Source organism: Camelus bactrianus, chromosome 15 (genome assembly GCF_048773025.1).
Source record: "Camelus bactrianus isolate YW-2024 breed Bactrian camel chromosome 15, ASM4877302v1, whole genome shotgun sequence".
Classification (NCBI taxonomy): domain Eukaryota; kingdom Metazoa; phylum Chordata; class Mammalia; order Artiodactyla; family Camelidae; genus Camelus; species Camelus bactrianus.
The window spans coordinates 43,760,534-43,772,756 of NC_133553.1; the positions used below are offsets into that span (position 1 = coordinate 43,760,534).

The 12,223-nt window shown below is 50.7% G+C and overlaps 2 long non-coding RNA genes across 8 annotated transcripts in view; one reads left to right on the plus strand and one right to left on the minus strand.

The window, feature by feature from the left end:
- Nucleotides 1–5,029, plus strand: part of LOC123612063 (uncharacterized) — a 200,867-nt gene extending 195,838 nt beyond the window's left edge. For all 5 annotated transcript variants that reach the window (XR_012511919.1, XR_012511921.1, XR_012511920.1 and 2 more), the window contains one exon: nt 808–5,029. This is a non-coding gene — a long non-coding RNA (uncharacterized LOC123612063). The remainder of the gene's footprint in view (nt 1–807) is intronic.
- LOC105079004 (uncharacterized) overlaps nt 1–12,223 on the minus strand; it is a 90,406-nt gene that overhangs the window by 20,360 nt on the left and 57,823 nt on the right. The gene's annotated exons all lie outside the window — the stretch shown is intronic.

Below are 12,223 nucleotides of genomic sequence, written 5' to 3' on the forward strand. Positions count from 1 at the left end.
CCTTAAAGCAATACAACCGCCGGGTCCCACCGGGATTCCATAACTCTGGGGTAAGGTCACGCTCTTACTCATTTATTTGTAGGCTCTGGGGTTATTCTACTGTGCAGCCAGCCAGGGCAGAGAACTACTGAATAGATCATTCACTCCAAGAGAGGCTTTCCTTTCCAGAAACGGCTCTGAGATCAATCGGGTTTGGGAAATGCCTTCTATTCTGTCTCCTCTTGGTGATTCATAGGACATGCTGACATATCAAAGAATTTCCCAAGTGAAAAAAATTCTTTGCCCTGGAAACTTGTTCTTCTTGGCGGCGGCGGTGGTGGTAGTGTGCCCACGTATGCAATACTGTCCTTATTTTATAAGTGGGACTCCAATAGTTTAAGGGACTTGCCCAGTGTGGTCACCACGGTCAGTGGCAGAGTGCTGACTCAGACCCAGGGCTCTCTCTGCTTCGCACACTGACCCCACTCAACAGTCCCCAAATTTCTCTAGAAACAGGGCTCTCGGCAACTCCTCCTGGGAGTCAGATGGCCCAGGCCCAGGTGGGGCTGTGGCAAAATGCTCACACAGCTCCCCCTCCCAGCTGGCCTCCTGTTTCTCCCGGCAGTCAGGCCCCAGTCCTGCTGGAGGCCATGGAGCTCCTGCATAGAGCCAACGTGGCAGACCTGTCCTCCCTGCGGGGGCGCGACTGCCTTCCCTGTGCCCAGATCCTCTCCATCCAGTTCGGTGCAGGCTCACAATCCTCCCAGCTCTCCGTCTCCCCTGAGGGCAGGGAGGAAGGCAGCTGGTTTCCAAATTTTCTTCTTGCAGGTCCTCATCATCATGGCTTTCCTAGCACTATGAAGTGAGCTATTCTTCCCAGCGCAAGGTGGAACTGAAGGCACTTCAACCGAAGGGGAAGGGGAAGAACTGAAGGCCAAGGCTCGGGAGAGAGCTCCTGGAGGTTACGTGACCATCTTTAAGTAGGGGTGTAGGTCCTGCAAAGCTCCAAAACTCAGGCTGCTCTCCTGACACCCGCCAGTTCCCCTCTCCAAGCTCCCCAGGCTGGGGCAGGAAGTGGTTCCCCCTTCCAAAGGAATTTCAAAGAAATGCCCCTGTGCCCCAGGTCGCTGCATTCCTTCAGCAAAAGGGAGCTGCCAGAGCTGGTGAAACCCGAGTCCTGTGGTGCAGGCTGGACCAGAAGCACATCTGAGATCTCAGAACCTGCACCAAGACAGGGAAAAGTCTCTTAGAGTGTGTTCATTTTTTTTTTTTTCTGGCTAAATCTAATTAAGACAAGGTCCTAGCTTCCTCTGAGTCTGCTGCAGGTCATCAGGCAGTTTCTAAGAAGGACTGTGAAAACTCTCTGGCTTCCCCACAGCAAGACTCACTCAGAATGTGTCCTGTTCTCTCTGGAGTCTTATTTCAGCAACAAGTCAATGTCTTCCCATAAGGGGTGTGAATGATAAGCTTCTGTTTCCCAGTGAAGTTTAGGAACTAAACTTCCCTCTCACCAGTGCACCACCCCCTCCTCCACACACAAAGTAGACTCTACATCCACCTAACAACTCTTTCTTATTCCCTAAATAACCCAGCCCAAAGGAAGGAAGACAGGTGGTCAGAATCAGAGAGGTGTAAAAAGAAACCAGGGGGCCAAATACAGTGAGAGTGAGCAAGGCACAGGCAGAGCAATAACTCATCGTCCAGAGAGGCAGGCTGGCGGCACCTGGGAAGTCCACTGGGGGATCAAAGTGGCTAAGCAAGGATAGTCTTAGATGACTCCAAGGTAAGCCCAGCTGGCTAGCACCCCAGCATCCAGGAAGGGCTGGCACCTTGACTTGACTTGGCAGAATAATCATGTACATGCTTCTCTATGTACTTGATGTTTATTTAATCTTCCCAACAATTCTATAATATCCCCATTTTACAGATGAAGTAACTGAGGCACAGAGAGAGTAGGTAACTTGCCTAGAGTCATACAATCAGTATGTCGGAGAGCCCAGATTTGAACCCAGCAATCTGGCTTCAGAGTCTAAGCACCAAACCACCACATCGCAGCTCACACCCGTTACTGGATGTTCAAGTTGCTGTGGCTGTGCAATCCCCAAACTTAGTGGCTTAAAACATCGTCAACCATCTGTTTAGCTCATGAATCTACAATCTGGGCAGGGCATGGTAAGAAAGGTTAGGTTCTGCTGGGGCATCTCATCTGAGGACAGGAGGGCCCACGGGCAAGATGATCCACTCACATGGTTAGCAAGTGAGAACCAGCTGCTGGCTGGGAGATCAGGCCAGACCGAGATCTGGGACTGTGCTCTTTTTTGTGCAGGACTCTCCATGGGCTGCTCGGGCTTCCTCGCAGCATGGTGGCTGGGTTCCAAGAGTGAGACCCCCAAGAGACAGGAAATGGAAACTGACAGTTTTTTAAAGCTTAGGCCCAGAAACTGGCAGGGCATCATTTTTGCCATATTCTGTTGGTTGAAGCAGTGATGTAACCCAGGTTCAAAGGAAAGGGGTCTAATGGAAGGAGTATCAGAATTTGGGACTGTGTTTTTAAACTGCTACATGGGGCCTGGGATTCAGAAGAAGTCCTGGATCTCAGGAATGAGGGAGTTACCGCTCACTGCTACCTTTTGCTCAGGGCTGAGCAGAGGGAAGTAAGTCTCCAGTGTGTGCCAGGTCTTGGCCTCACAGGCATTATCTCAGTTACCTCAATCGCATGCAGGTTTTCTCACCACTTTAGATGAGTGCTGTGAGCCTCAGAGAGGGCATTAACCTTACCCAAGGTCGCCCAGCTGGTAAGTGGCAGAGCTTTTCTGATTCCAGAGCTGAACCTTGAGCTCTTCTGGGGAACTGCCCACAGATGAGGAGCAGGGCTGGCCCCAGAGGTACAACGAGGTTGTCCGGGAAGAGGACAATGAGCCAAGCTATTACTCCCTACCCGCTCCAGAACCCCTGCCAGGTCAGAGAAGGACTCCAAACACTCTGTCTCAAGGCATCCTTTCCCTCCTGTGCCTCCTCCCAGGCTGGGGCATGTACAGACCTTCCTCCTTGGCCCTGCCTCCCAAGTTGTGTTTCTCAACCCCGAGCAGTTCCCGAAATCCTCTCTGTACTTCCTTGAAACCTTCCTAGAGGCATTCCCCCAGTTCTACCTGTCTCAGCCATAAGCTGTGACTAATTACCAGCATAAAGCTTTCAAGTCTTTAAATAAAGTTTTTGTTTATAATTTTAGATTCACAGAAAAATTCTAAAGATGATACAGAGAGCTCCTATGTTGTCTATCCCAGTTTCCCCTATTATTATCATCTTATGTTAGCCTGTTTCACCTGTCACAATGAGTAGACAAATACTGATATATTACTGTTAGCCGTGTGATACTATGAGCATTATTATTAAAGCATAAGTCCATACTTTCTTCCAATTTCCTTAGTTTTTTGCCCAACATCCTTTTTCTTTTCCAGGGACCATGTTACATTTAGTTGGCATGTCTCCTTAGGTTCCTCTTGGCTGTGACAGGTTCTCAGACTTGCCTTGTTTTTGATCATCTCGACAGTTTTGAGGAGCACTGGTCAGGGATTTTGTAGACTATTCCACAGTCCGGACTCTGATGCTTTTTCTCATGGTTAGACTGGAGTTATGGGTTTGGGGGAGAAGACCACAGAGGCGAAGTGCCGTCTCGTCACATCACACCCAGGGTACATGCTACCTACGTGACTTACCATTGTCGATGCCGACTTGGCCACCTGGCTGAGGCGGTGTTCATCAGGTTTCTCCACTATCAAGTTCCACTTTTGTCCTCTTTCCACACTGCACTGTTTGGAAGGAAGCCACTATGTGCAGCCACATTTAAGGAGTGGGGAGCTAAGCTCCTCCTTGAGTGCAAAGTGTCAACTAAATCACTGGGAATTCTGCACTGGAGTTTTGTTTTTCTCCCCGAACTTACTTGTTTTATTTAATAACCTAATTATTTAATTATTAATTATTTAATCCATTTATGTAAGATGAAAATGTATTTTATACTTTGGCTAATAATCCAACGCAATTATATTTATTTTCTTGCTCAGATTGTTCCAGCTTTGGTCACTGGAGCTCTTTCAGTTGGCTCCTGTGTCCCTTTGACCTACTCCCATTTTTTATTATTATTATTATTATTATTATTATTATTATTATTATTATTATTATTATTATTATTATTATTATTATTATTATTATTATTATTATTATTATTTTGCACTTCTTTACTTCCTGGCACTGCAAGAGGCTCCAGCTTCATCTTTTGTATTTCCTGCCTCCTGTCCTAGAACCAGCCATTTCTCCAAGGAGCCCTGGTTCTTTTTATTGGAGAATGGTATTGGAAACCAAGATCTGGCCACTAAATGTGCCCATTGGTACTGGGGTATCTCAGTTTCTAGGCCCTCTCAGCTGATAGAACAAGGAAATATACATGTGTAGCCTAACCTGTGTGTCTATTCAACTTACCGAATATACACCAATCTATCAATATTTCTATATGTAAACATTTGAATCTATATTAGAGTAAACCTGAGTTCATACTGATGTCTACAACTCTAATCCATGAGCACAAGGATCATACTAGCCTTCTCCCTTTGCTTGTCTGTAACCTTCCACCTCCTACTCCCACAGTGAGAAATCTGGCTCCCACTGTCCACCATCCATTTACTTAGTGGTCCAATTCCAGTATACATGCATAGGGGTTTCAGAAGTGTTATCTCATACCCTACGGGAAACTGCTTCATCAACCAGCATACAGTTCTTATGCAGTTTCTTTTGCCTTTAGTCTTACAGACACTACTCATTTCCAAAGTTATCTAAATCGAAACTTCCCCCCACCCCCCACTTGAGCGAAGTTGTTTCATACATTTGTAATACAGATAGGTTTGTCATAGTCTGCATTCCATCCTGGGATCTCCTGGCCTCTTAAATGATTTTTTTTTAATGTATATACATTAAGATTCACTCTGTGCTGTAAAGTTTTATGGGTTTCAAAAAATGCAGTGTCGTGTATCTATCATTAAAATATCATACAGAACAATTTCACCTTCTTAAAGAACACCCTGAACTTCACCCAGTCAACCTCTCCCCGACCCTCAAGAAGCCTTCAATTTTAAAGCACATTTAAGTGTTTTTTCACAGTCTCTTTGATGCACATCACCTTATTGAATCTGCAAAGCAGGCTGGGAAGAGCAGAAGCAGCACACTTACTTTACAGAGGAGGAGACTGAAGCTCAGCAGCATTAACGGGCTTGCCTTTGGCCACGTGGCTAGTGCACACTCGAGGCTGACCCTGCTGCTTTATTTCTACTGTACTTGGGTCAGGGGTGGTTCCCAGACCCCAGAGGTGGGGTTCGGGCAGGAGACTGAGCTGCAAGTGAAAACAAGCCAAGTGAAAACAAGCAACTCCTGAGCTTCAGTCCTGGTTCTGTCACCTTTCGCCGGGTGGTCTTGACTAAATCACTTTCCCTGGCTGGGAAGGTTACAGTTTCCTCTTCTGTAAAGTAGTGAGGGATGAGGTGGTCCCTGGGTCCCATTCGAGTCTAGCAAGCCATGCCTGGCCTTAGCATGCGGCTAAGTGCAGTCACAGGGAGGTTTGGGGGTAGTCAGGCAGACAGCTGCCAAGGAAAGCTCCAGTCAACCACAGAGACGCAGTGGTGGGCCGCGCTGGAGGTGGGGGGCGGGGGTGCCCAGGGTAGCAGCTCCCACCCTGCTCTCCTCCCACCAAGCTCTCCAGGCTGTGAAACCATACAAGCTTCTGTATCCTATTCCACAGTTTATAGTAGTGTTTTTCAAACTGTAGTTTAAGGCCCAATGGGTCATGGCCTGCAATTAAAAAAAAAAAAAAATGAAATAGAGTAAAATAGATCAATGCATTCAACATAATAAGGATAAATGTAAACCTACACTTATTATGTTGAACGCACTGACCTATTTAAAAATTGCGGGTCATGACCCATTGGGCCTTGAGCTACAGTTTGAAAATTTTTGTTTTGATTATATTTGCAGGTAATGGGTCAATATGTAAAATGTATTGGTCAGAAAAGCCTGAAGTTGCTGGGCTGACCGAACACATTTGACATCTTTATCTCATTTTAACCTTCCTATAAAACCGTATTATCATCCATATTTTCCAATGAGGAAACAAGCTCAGAGAGGTCCAATGGTACACTCAAGGTCTCCCAGTTAGTGAGAGGCAGGTTATGAAGAACACTGCCAGCTCCCAGACCCAACTGGGGTTTCCTGCACTTGTCTCCAAACAGAATGGTGGCACTTGTCTGCTTCACAAAGTCCCGAGCCGCACAGCCCATGGGAAGGATTCCAAGTTGGAGGGTGGCCGGACCCCTGAACCTGGCCAGCCCCACTTCGTCTTGGCAGGAGGAAGTCTTGTTTGCCATCCATCCACCATTGCCCACCCCCAGAAGCACACTCAGTGGGAGTTCAGCTAGGGCCAGGCTCCACCAGGGTGGGCAGTTAGGGTGGGGCAGTCAGGTAGTGGGAGAGGCTGGGAAAGGCCATGTGGGCCTCCTCCCTCCACCCAGAAGCCACATACACCACATTTAGCAAACACACTCGTAAAAGCACACTCTGGCTGGGGCTGTAGAGTCTTTTAGAGCCCCAGATCCCAGCCCGGAGCGACTGTGGGTCCTACAATGCATCCATCTGTCCTGCCTCTGCTCCCCAGGTTCTCCTGCTTTGCCTGAGACCAACATGCACCCACTAGGAGTAATTTTGACCCTTTTCTTCTTTCTTGTCCCCTTGATCTGAACACCCACAACAACACTCTGTTGTCTTGTGATTTATAAGCTCACAAAACTCACTAAGACTTTCCCTCAATTACTTCAAGGTAAAGAAGTCCTTGGTTTCTCTGCAGACAGGAGGGCCCTACTTCTCCCTCAGACCCAGACGACCAGGCCCTGGCCAGGCTCCCTCCCACAGGGCTGTGTGGTTTATTTGTGATCTATTCACTCAAATGTTACCATTGGTGGGAAATCCCTGACCGTGGTGAGGAAAAGGCAAGAAACATGAGGGACAGGAAGAATTTCCCTGCAGCACAAGTCTCCTGGCCAGGTCCTTCCTGGCCACTGTCCTTTGGTGAGCAAGGCATCTCCACCAGGTCACCGTGGGTCTCAGTATCTCCCAGCAACTGGGGTGTGAGGGCAGCAGGAAAAATCTGGCAGCTGTGGTGGGAGATTTTCAGCAAGCCGAGGAGCCTCCTGGAGAGAAGGCACTTGACGTCACATCAGGTCTCTGCTCAAGTATCACCAACTCAGAAAGGACTCCTGAGACCCCTCCCCCCATCCAGCTCCCAGCCCCGCTTCCTGGCTGTGTGTTTTCCATAGCCCTTCCTACCATCTGACAGCTATCTGTTTTTCTTATTTGTTTTCCTGAAGCCTCTTCCACCAGAAAGTAACACAGGACCTTTGCTTGGTTCATGACTATCTCCCATGTGGCCTAGGACATTTTCTAGCACACAATAAACACTTAATAAATATTTGCTGAATGAATGAATGAATTTTGAGGGCCTAAAAGTGGCCAAAAGGATCCATTCCATGGCCTGTCCAGAACCCTTTGGATATGTACTCCCAATGAATTCTAGAAGAGCCATTGTCCAGACTCACTGGTGGCCAGTCCAGACCCACTCCAAGGACAGTCCAGACCCAGACCCTCCCCTTGGCCAATCCTGTTGGGGCCGGTGGCTGCCCCCACGGCTCAGAGTTGCTCCCCTTTCTGGCCTGGAGCAGCCTGGGTCCCTGCAGGCCTGGAGCTCAAACACTGCTAGGGGCGCACCACTACGCCGTTCCTGGCCCAGCCCTGGAGATCTCGGGGGCTCACTGCTCAGAGCCACCCTCTCAGCAGAGAACTCAGAACTTCCCCCAGACTGCGAAAGACATGGCTTGGACCCAGAGCATCCTTGGTTTCCTTACACTTAGAAGGAGCCAGGACCCTGGGGTCCTCGAGGAGGAGAGATGAGAGGCCTGACAGGTGAGCAGACAAGTTGAACCCTGGCCATGGCAGACATAACAGGGAACACAGAGGAGAAAGCCTCCAAGTGGACAGGCAGAGAGAGAGAGAGAGAGGGAAGGAGATAGAGAGACAGAGACAGGGAAAAACACACAGAAGCAGAGAGAAAAGGAATCAGAGAAACAGTCCGGGAGACAGCCCCGGAGACCGGCAGGCAGAGAGAGACAGAGGACAAGAGAGCAGAAGACGACGCAGAGAGGGGCGGCCGAGGGGCTGGCGGGCGCTGCTGAATCGCCGCTCTGTTCCCGGCGCCGCACTGAGGGGCTTTCTTCGCGGCGTGGGAAAGTGGTGGGCGAGCGCGCGCCCCGCCGCCCTGTGGACGGTAATTAGCCGGATTAGGGCGGGAGCCGCGCGGGCCTGCCGGGAACAAAAGGCCCCTCTTTGCCCGCGCAAACGGCGGGGTCGCCAGGTCACCAGGCAGGGTCCCCCAGGAGCGGGCGAGGGGACGCGCGTCCGGAAAATGAGGCCTCTGTGCACCTGGCGGGCCTGGCTTTGGGGTCCAGACAGGGATGCGGGGGGAGAGCAGGGAGCAAGAGGAGAGACGCCGGAGACCGCAGACACTGCGGAGCGCAGGGATCTGAATGGTCTTATTGGTAATAGTATTGGCGACATGGACACCATTTATTGAGCGCTTACTGTGTGCCAGCTCCACGCCAAGATGTACATCATCTTGTTTAATCCTCATCACAACCGTCCCAGGCGGATCCTATAATGCCCCAGTTTTACAGATAAGGGAAATGGGTGCAGCGATTGTGACTTGCCCAAGGTCACGCAGTAAATGTGGTGCCTCGTACATTTGCTGGCCCTGAGTAGGCACTTGTCATTTACATGCTGAACGAATGAATGAAATGAATGAATGACAAGGTTGGCGCTGACCTCATTCTGTGTTCCACATATGACCTGGGAGGAAGTGGGGGCTCCCAGCCGGACACAGAGGCCCACTCCCTTCAGAGAAGCAATTCTGGGAGATCCATGCAGGGGTGTGTCAGTAGTAACACCCCGACTCCCCACCCTGGGCAGTGCATGGGACGCCGGTCACGAGGCTCAGGGACTCAAAAGATAGGAAGTGTGACCATTCGGTTTCCTTTCTAGCAGCCTCAGCAGAACCGTACCTCCCTCAGGGATCTATGCCTGTGCCCCTCCAGTGCACAAAGCAGCATGAAGAGCTGGTGGTGACCCATGGAGGTGGGAAGAGGAAGACTTTCCCCTGCCACCTGGCTCTCAGTAGCCACTCCAGAGGGCCCAAAACGCTCCAGTTTTAAATGAGGAAAATTCTCTGGGCTGTGGGTGTCATCCCAGCTGACCAAACAACCCTTCTCACAGGTGGTGTAGTCAGAGAGCACACTCCCCTGCGCACAGGAGCCAGCAGGCGATGGGAAAGAGAGAAGTGGACAAGGGGGCTGGTGAGAGGCATTGGGGGGTGGGGGGAGACTGTGGCAAAGTCTGCAGTAAATGGGGCAGTGACTGCTCACTCTGGCCCATTGGGGCCTTATGGGCCAAACCGGCCAGGCCTGAGCTTTTCAAGAGAGAGAAAGAAATTCAGACTTTTAAGTGAGATTTCCCAGTTTTAAAATATGTTGTGGGCCACACTGACATAGGTAGGGTCCAGATTCAGCCCACATGTTGGCAGTTCACAGCCCCCTTCGTAGGTGTAGCATTGGAAATATTCTTGGTATTTTGAGCCTGGAGAAGAAGAAACACCCCCTTCCTTCTCCCAAGTCCCCCTTTTCTTCCAGCTTCTCTAGGGTCAGTGAGTGAGGAAGGGGTTAGGGATGAGTGTTGGAGGATGCCTGACCCCTGCCCAGATCGCTGTGCCTGCATCAGGCTGTCCCCAGGATGGAGAGGGCTCAGGCAGGAAGCCTCCAGGCCACTGAGGTGCATGGCCAGAAGCCAGAGGTTGTCACACCCAGCTTATCGAGGGGAAGCCCAGTGAACTAGTAAATGAGAGTTGTCTCCTGGGACAGGGGCACTGGAGAGTAGAAGCTGCTGGCAGAGGAGAAGGAAATGCCAGCTTCTGCCCAGTTCTTCCTCACACCCCATCTCCATTACCCTCACGAACTTCTTGTCAAGTGCAAGATTACTGTCACCCAACTTCTCAGATGAAGAAACTGAGGCACAGAGGGCTGGAATATTTGTCTGAAGGGAGTAGAGAGTGGGCCTCTAGGGGCATAGCTTAAAGAGGATCAAAGTTAGAAATTTGTTTGAAATGTTGTGTTTTCTTTTAAAATGATGTGAATTTTGCTTCCTACTTCATAACATAGGCATGGCTATTTCAATGCAAAAATAATAGTTTTTCTTCCCATAGTCTGGTAAATCTAGCCTTGAGAGGCTGAGCCACATTTATCCTACGGCATCTCAAACTTGTGCCACTTCATCATGAAGCCACAGCCGTCCACAGCCACAAGAGAGAGAAGCCTGGCTTGGGGACCAGCCCCCCAAAGTCAGCTCACAACAGCCCAGGGCCCTGACTTTCTTGGAGGGCACGATTAGCATAAAAGAGGTTTGGTTGCTGTCCGTCTCTCCTCATTTTTCCATTCCTCATGGAAAATGGTGGGGTGGGGCCTCTGCTGCTCCGTGGGGCAGACAGTCTAACTGAGTGGCTCAGAGCTGAGTCCCCGAGGGGCCGCTCATGCTTCTGCAGGTCCTGCCACCCGCAAAGCCAGCACACAGCCTCCTCTTTCCTCCTCTCTTGGCTACCTCCAGGTTCTCTCTTTTTTACAGACAAAACTGCCACAGCAGCTGTGCCTCTAGCTCCTGAGGGCACCTGATCTGCCGACAGGGGCTGTGGTGCGGGGAGGGCCTGATGCCCCGGGGAATGGCTAAGCAGTGGTGGTGCAAGCCAGGGGGCAGGCCACGCTCTCTGGCCCCTTGATCCTAAAGGAGGACAAATCAGGGCACCCAAGGCCTCAGGGGTGGAAAGCCAGAGAAGGGGGCAGCTGCCTCCGGGAGCATGGGGTGAAGAACAGCTTGAACCCAGTGAAGGAGCTTCAGAACCTGAGAAGCGGGAAGAACCTTCTCCTTTCTCAGGGATACCCAGCACTGGACCTCGCCAGCCCAGTGGAGTGCTCTGGGGGTTCTGGGGTTCTGGGGGGCCTCTCCCACTGCTCCTCCAACACTGGCCCACTTTTCCCTTCTGGCGGCTGATGGTGGTTTCGGAGACAACTGAGCCAGTATACCTAAAGCACAGGAGTGCTTGCTTTCTGCCCCGACCCCCACCTGGTTAGAGTGGGAGACATTCTTGGGGGAGGAATTTCTCAAAAGAAACCCCAGTTCTGGTGAGAAAGCCCTCTGAGAAATGTGGGAAACGCCTGGAGCTGTTACATTCCCCGATCAAATTTCCTTCTGAGTACTGGGTTCCCAGCCCGGCCAGAACTTTCAAGTCGCAGAGTCCCTCTCTTCGCCTCTTTCCCCACTTTGCACGTAACCAGCATGAGGGCTCACGTTCCAGCTCAGGAAGCACAAGGCACAGCCCAGCCCCTTCCAGGGGTGGAGGGGGGATTTCATTCCCAGGCTTCATGCTAATTACATTGACCACTTATTCAAGCCTCCACCCTGGAGGAAGACCAATTTCCCACAAGTGTCTCCCTTCCTCCCAACTCTCCACCTGACCTCGGCTCATCTTCTAGGGCATAAACATGGACACAGGTCTCCAGACTAGAGCACTCAAGAGGGCCAACTGCAGCGAGGCAGGCCTGGGTCTTGGGAGGAGGCACAAAGAGAAACCCGCTCTACCCATCAGTGAACTTGACATCATGGCCCTGGACACGCACCGTGGAAAGATGGATTTGTGTGTCCAAGACTGCAATAAGCGGTAAGCCCAGGGTCTGATCCAGGCAGCCTTCATGTCCTGCTGATGGGATGAGGGAAGACATCTGGATGCACAGCCTCCGTAGCTGGATTCCAGCCAGTGTTTCATAGCATCCTTCGTGATACCAACCTAGAGGGTGGAGCTGGCCAGGTCCAGGGGTTTGTGAGTCCTCAGGGGAAGGACCTCGAGGCCCATGGCAGCATGGAGAAGGCTTCCTCTACAGCCTTGGGCTTGGTGCCTTCGACATATTTGTCCGGGACTTGGATGAAGATGTGGGTGGGAGACTCCTCAAATTTACAGACTAACAAAGCTGAGAAGAGTGGGAAATACACTGAATAATAAAATCCCAAAGGTTTGGTCATGCTAGGTGAATAGGCCACATTTCAGAGGTGAGTCTGAGGA